This window comes from Acomys russatus, chromosome 26 (assembly GCF_903995435.1).
Source record: "Acomys russatus chromosome 26, mAcoRus1.1, whole genome shotgun sequence".
NCBI classification, from domain to species: Eukaryota; Metazoa; Chordata; class Mammalia; order Rodentia; family Muridae; genus Acomys; species Acomys russatus.
Window position 1 is genome coordinate 23,887,491 of NC_067162.1, and position 7,024 is coordinate 23,894,514.

The 7,024-nt window shown below is 38.4% G+C and overlaps 1 pseudogene; it reads left to right on the top strand.

The window, feature by feature from the left end:
* The first annotated feature begins 4,549 nt into the window (after positions 1–4,549).
* On the top strand, positions 4,550–6,341 carry LOC127209678 (Y-box-binding protein 1-like; annotated as a pseudogene).
* The last annotated feature ends 683 nt before the right edge of the window (positions 6,342–7,024 follow it).

Consider the following 7,024-nt stretch of genomic DNA (forward strand, 5'->3'; position numbering starts at 1 on the left):
TCCTTCAGTGAAGTAGATGGTACTTGCCGTTTTATATCATGTGAAACGGGGACTTATAAACCTTTGGCAGTGGGGAGGAGCTTGGAGGATGAATGCTTCTCATTATCTGGGATTTAGGATGCTGGGAAGATAACAGGTGACAAGCTCCTGTGGCTGACCACCTGTACCCACCTGGGGGTTGCATCACATGCTGCTGATGCTGGCAGGGAAACAAGGAGAGAGCTTTGTCCCACATCTTCCACTCTCAGGATGGCATTTTAAATATCAAATCTGAGATATCCTGAGATTGAACATGCTCCGTCTTGTTAGTCCCATGCCAGTGCCCCTGCAGGCAAGGTCCATGAGCCCCACAATCTCCAGACAGTATCTTCACTTATTTACATTCTGAAGTAGCTTTGTCCATCCATGCCTATCCTATTTTATGGTGGCTTACAATACCAAATAGTGAGAAAATTCATCTACACACGAATAATGGCCAAGAGTAAAAGCTCTGCGGAACACACATTTGAGGTGTGATGCAGATATATATAGCTTGCTCTAACCAGGGAACCAGTGACTCTTCTGATACCCATTGGTGCTTTTAAGGCAAGAAGAAAAGATTATGTTCCCCACGGATGAGGTATAAAATCTCCTGGAGGCTACCGCCTTTCACAGAGTGGAGAGGGAGGGATAATGATTTTATCCTAAAACTGCAGATGGTTATTTTATTTTTTAAAAAATTCTAAGTTTATAAGATCAATTGTGTGTACTAAGTAAAACCAATGAAACATTTTTCAACCTGTTATTCTAAATAGTTAATGCCAACTTAAGTTGGTGTGTAATCGCTTTCACAAATAAATATAGTGCGGAAACACATTTTAACTTTCTGAGCAATTAAACTATGTATTGACCTAAATAAGCACTTAGCAAAGACCCTGAAAAATGTGCTCTGAAATGATCCATGCTTTTTTTTTTAATTTCCTGTGATTGTATTTTCAGTTGCTGTGCTCTCTAATATCACTTGGTTACAAAGTAAAGAAGGCATAGTTTCTTTTGCTAAGAAGAAAATATAGTTACTGGAAATTCATGAAATAAAGGCACACAGTTCAAAGTGTAATTTGAGAAGGCTCCTTAAACCCTTCTCTGGGTTCCAGCTGTGTCACAGAGGTGCCATAGCCAAGGACCACAGCAGACTCCTGCATGCCAGGGTTACTTTCTGGATCTTCTCAGACTTCCCTATTTCATCTACTTTCTAGCTCTTGTACTTACACCAAATTTTTATTTTCAGTAATTGGGTCTTAATCTTATTTGCTCCTTAATGGAATTGAAGTCTTTCAGTTTTCCCCAACTTACTTACTTATTTATTTATTTTGGTAAGAAAAATAATGAGTTTGTCAGTCCTTTCTTATGACATAAAAGTGATAATCAGATATTTCAAATTGAAGAGGGGAGGCAGAGATAAGTATTTCAGAAGAATGTAGAAGAACTCTATCATCTACACCATAAAGTTGAGTAATTACAACTTTTACAGATCAGTGCATCCAAGATGATTAACAGAATAGAAATTGAGGGTTTGCCCCTCACATCAATTTTAACATCTAATTCTTCCTTTGATTATTGTATTTTCAACTGACTTTTCATGTGTATTTATCAAGATAATTCAGCACAGTCATTGTCAAATCTGCCAATATATGCATATGTATGCATATACATATAATGTAAAATATGACTATCTTTCTAAATTCCCTTATATCATTGAAAATATAAATGGCCTCTTCTGAGGAGTAGAGAAGGGGAGACATAGGGAAGAGGGAGAGAGGCTGGGCCTAGGAGGAAAGGAGAGAAAGGGCTACAATTAGAAGGTAAAGTCAATAAATAAATAACTTAATTAATTAAATAATTTTTAAAAAGGAAATGTAAGTGTTCTGAGTGCATTGTTCATCATTGATTGGTCTTTCCTAATGTTAAGCATCCAGCAAGTATGTGTGTGTGTGTGTCTGTGTGTGTGACATATATACACATACACATATACATACATATATCCATATATATGCATATGTATACCTGAGTAACAAAACTTGGAATTATAAGCTTCCTTAAAAAAATAAATTTTCTCAAGGCTGGAGAGATGGTTCAACAGTTAAAAAGACTGGCCTCTCTCCCAGAGGACCTGGGTTCGATTCCCAGCACCCACGTGGCAGCCACAACTATCTGTAGCTTCAGTTCTAGGGGATCTGATACCTTCACACAGACATACATGCAGACTAAACACCAATGCACATACATAAAAAGAAATTTTTAAATACTAAAAAGCCCCCTGAGTTTCCTAATGGACAGAATGAGGAGCACTGGCAAATATTTGTTGAAGGTAGAAATAATATTACAGAGAAGAGAGGGGAGCTTGAGACTAGGAAGCAATTAGAAAATGAAAGAGCTGGAAGTACCAATTCTTAGACATAAGTGCTGGGAGAACTCTTCTAGAAGAAGGTAATAGAATGGAGTTTCTGCTGTGAGTCTTATTTGGAGGTTGTTTCATTTCCCTTCTAGAATCACCAGCTCCTCCCCACCCCAACACCATCACCATACAGAATTGCTTAAGGTCTCATAATCATATAGACTAATTTACCAGGCTTCTTCAGAAAAGAATTTACCACTCATCCTATTGAGCAAAACCATGTTAATAACTCCTTATCTACACAGGGAGTGTCAGAACAGCCAGCACTACACAGAAAAACCCTGTACTCGAAACAATAACAACAACAAGAAGAAAACAAACAAAAACCAGAAGAAGCCAGCAGTATGTAAAGTTGGTCAATCACAAATCAAGCGGTAACGAAACTCTAGTAGCCCCAGGAGTAAAAAAGATGTGTGCTACATAATTCCCATGTGATTGGTGAATTTTAGTTTATTTTAGCATGTTTTTTCAGTGGCTGGAAGGCAGTATAAATAGTTATCTTTGTTAGTTCTAGCTAGGGGCAACAGTAGTTTTATTATTCTGCTTGCTTGATCCTTAAGAAATGTATATTTTCTTTCTTATTTTTCTCCCACAAAAATTAAACATTATCTTTTCTGAATGCAAATAAATTTGAATGTTGATTCATTATATTTTATCTGGGTGAATACATTAAATCATTTCGTCCTACTGAGTGGGTCCTGTTTTTAGCTTAAACACTAAGGAGTCTGCCAAGAGGTACACAAGTATTTTATATTCTTTTAATTCAAACATAGTTAGCCATAATTAAAGTCAGGTAGATGACTCTTAAGAGAAGTAAGTTGTTATTATGATTGGCAGGTTTTGTGCCTTTGACAATATCTTATGACATATGCCTGGGTAGTGTGCTGAGACTATCTTCTGTACTCTCAGGGTCATAATGAGAATATGTTGAATTCAGGTTGTGTAATTACATTCAATTTTATATATAATAATGATCAATATTGCTTTTCACTAACTATGAGCAATCTTCAAGTATTCCAGCACTTGGGTGGCAGACATAGGTAGATCTCTGTGCATTTGAGGCCAGCCTGGTGTACAGAGTTGGTTCCAGGACAATCAATGCTACAGAGAGAAGCCCTGTCTCAAAAAAGCAAACAAACAAACAAATAAACACAAAACAAAAAAAGTTATTAAATAACAGGTATTATAAATTCATGAAGACAACGAATGAGAACTGGAAAGACGCCGGTCTAGGATATAAAACCCACACTTTGCCCATCAGCACTGGATGGCAACTTTGCAAGCTATTTAGATTTTTGGGTTTCATCTGACAAGTAGAGAAGAGCACTTAGTGTTATGTGTTAAATTCTTCATGACTGTAATAACACCTGGGATAAGCAATTCATAAGAAGTTGGATTTCTTCAGGCTTACTGTGTCTCAAGCAGCATCAGTCAAGATACACATCATCTACTCTTTCTCAGGCAAAATGAGGCAGAGCATCCTGGTGGGAGGGCATGAAAGAGCAAGCTGCTCACCCAGTGAATGCAAGGAAACAAATGCAGAAAAGGAAATGAGGACTTAGGACATTTTTTTCAGAGACTGTAACAAGTGATCTCCTCTCTCTAATTAAGGCACTGTCTACACAGTCCTCCAAGTCCAAATTATTCTGGAATTTGTCCACAGAGAAGGACTGAGTTCTGAAGGTCCAGTCAATTTCCGGAAACCTATTCCATGAAAAAAACAAAACAACAACAACAAAAAACAAACAAACAAACAAACACAAACAAGCATCGAAATTATACTTCCATAAGCAAAGTGGAATGTCTAAAGTTTGATTATGGCACAAAATTTTCTAGATTAAAAAACTTTTGTGGAAGAAAACCCAGGCTGTACACCATTTAAAAACTGAACAAAGCTTTGATAGGGGAAAATTCCATTTAAACTGGGGAGGGAAAGCGTAGAGATGGTCACATAAAGTATTTAGTGGCTAGCACTCACTCTGCCTAAAGAAATCAGTTGTTCTTTCAGTCCCCATTTCAGTCAGCCAGAATGTTCCCCAAGGCCAGGAGTAAAGCCAGCCTTACACCCCAGGTGAAGATCATTAGCAACACCGTGGCATCCATTCTGAGTTCCCCATGCCGCACCTGCGACTGTTTCAGCAGGTGTGACATCATATGCTTCTCAAGGCATGCAGGGTGCGTTCCAAGTGGACATGTGGATAAACACCTGGCAATATTTTAAGGCCCTTGAGGAAAAACTGCCTTCCCCAAAGTAGGGCATAGTCATGACATCCACATGGCAGTGGCTGGATCAAAGGAAGTGTTCCACAATCCTATGTGGGTGGCATTGAACATCAGAGGAGAGTTGCCTTTTGTAAATGCATATTTGATAATATTCCAGGTGTTATAGAGGTCTTACAATCGAAAAGGAAAAAAATAATCCATTTAAACTTGAGTCTTGTACTTAAATGCACTTGTTTTTTAGAGTAATTATTAGAGGACATCCCTCTTTTAATTGTTTATTATTTAAATTAGTTAACTATTGTTTTTAAGTTCATTTACTGTTTGAGTGATTATTGCAAAGTGACATCTGTATTACAAGGAACATTTCTTCTTAGTGTTAGGAAATGTAGAACAAACTAAGTCCATCTACACAGAGATGATCCATTCCTGCCTGGCAGCCAGCAAGGCCTTTGATGTCTCTACATAGTCATTTGGTCATCTCCTGTTCTCAACGTGTGAATTTACTCTCTTTCTCAAATCTTTACTAGGATCTCTCACTGTCTCTTTGTCTCTCCGCCTCTTTCCCTCCTTCCTTCCAACATTTCTCTCCTTCCTCTTCATGATTATATGCCACTTATTACAAGGAAAAATTAAAAAAAAAAAACAAGGAAAAATTCAAAACTGTTGACCCACTCATACTAACGTTAGAATGCTGAATTTATTGTCTCACACAATTAGCTGAAATATTTGTCACCAGGAGGTCACAAGATTAGCAAATGAAGTAAACACTCCACAAATTACTTTTTGGTTTCCAAAATCATACTGGAAAAAGCAGAGTAGTGTCAACCCGGGCGGCCTCACATTGGGGGCACTCTCCAGCAGGGACAAGAAAGTCATCGCAAGGAAGGCTTTGGGAACAGTAAAATGGTTCAAATGTAAGGAACGGATACGGTTTCATCAACAGGAATGACACCAAGGATGACGTATTTGTGCACCATGCAGCCATAAAGAAGAATAGCCCCAGGAAGTGCCTTCGCAGTGTAGGAGGTGAACAGACTGTGGAGTCTGATGTTGTTGAGTGAAAAGGGTGCGGAGGCAGCAAATGTTACAGGCCCTGGTAGAGTTCCAGTTCAAGGCAGTAAATACGCAGGCAGACCGTAACCATTATAGATGCTAGCCAGGTCATAGGCGTCCTCCATGCAATTACCAGCAAAACAACAAGAATAGTGAGAGTGGGGGAAAATAATGAGAGACCAGAAAGTGCTCCTGGAGGCCAGGCCAAACATCACCAGCTCTATCCTAGGCGAAGGTTACCATCTTACTGCTTTCAGAGACCCTATGGGCGTCAACCACAGTATTCTAAGCCGCCTGTGCAAGAAGTCATGGAGGGTGTTGACAAGCAGGGTGAAGGAGAGCAAGGTAGACCAGTTAGACAGAATATGTATCGGGGTTACAGACCACGATTCCGCAGGGGCCCTCCTCGCCAAAGATAGCATAGATAGGATGGCAGTGAAGAGGACAAGGAAAATCAAGGAGATGAGACAAAGATCAACAGCCCCCTCAATGTTGGTCTCACCACAACTTCAATTACCGACGCAGACACCCAGAGAACCCAAAACCAGAAGATGGCAAAGAGGCAAAAGCAACTGATCCACCAGCTGAGAATTTGTTTGCTCCCAAGGCTGAGGAGGGCCGGGCTGAGTAAATGCGGGCTTACCATCAGTACTAGCATCCGGTCATCCAACATAAAGAAATGAATATGGAATTCCAGCAATAAGAAATAAACAAAGATTGGAGCTGAAGACATGAAATGCTTGCTTTTTGCCCGTTGACCAGATACACTAGAACTATCTGCATTATCTATGCAACATAAGGTTTTTAATACTTTTACCTAAAGATGTCTCTTTTTGGTAATGACAAATGTGGTTTTAAGGGGAAAAAAAAGGCTTAGTTTTTCCTCAATATACCTTTAATGGCTTTTAAAGTTTTATATCTGGTAAAGTTGAGATTTTTAATTTGTAATAAAAGTTTGCAACTTGATTAAAAAAAAAAGCCAACAAACAACAAGCACCTGTATGTAAATGTATTAAATAATAATAATAATTAATAATATCAATAATAATAATAAATAGAAGAAGAAAAGAAAAAACAAAATTATTATGCTTTTGAAAGTGATTATTTTAATGATTAATGAAAAAAATAATTACAGAAAGGGAGTGGTGCCATTGACTACCATGTGGTTGTCAGAGTACTCCATGGTATTTCTTTTGATATTTTTCTTTTTTTAGAGAGAGAAATTTGGTCTTGAAAATGGATAGTAACCCCTTCCCAGATCTAGCCAATGGTCAGAATATTTACCACAGTTGAGTGGAGAGTGTGATACGACTT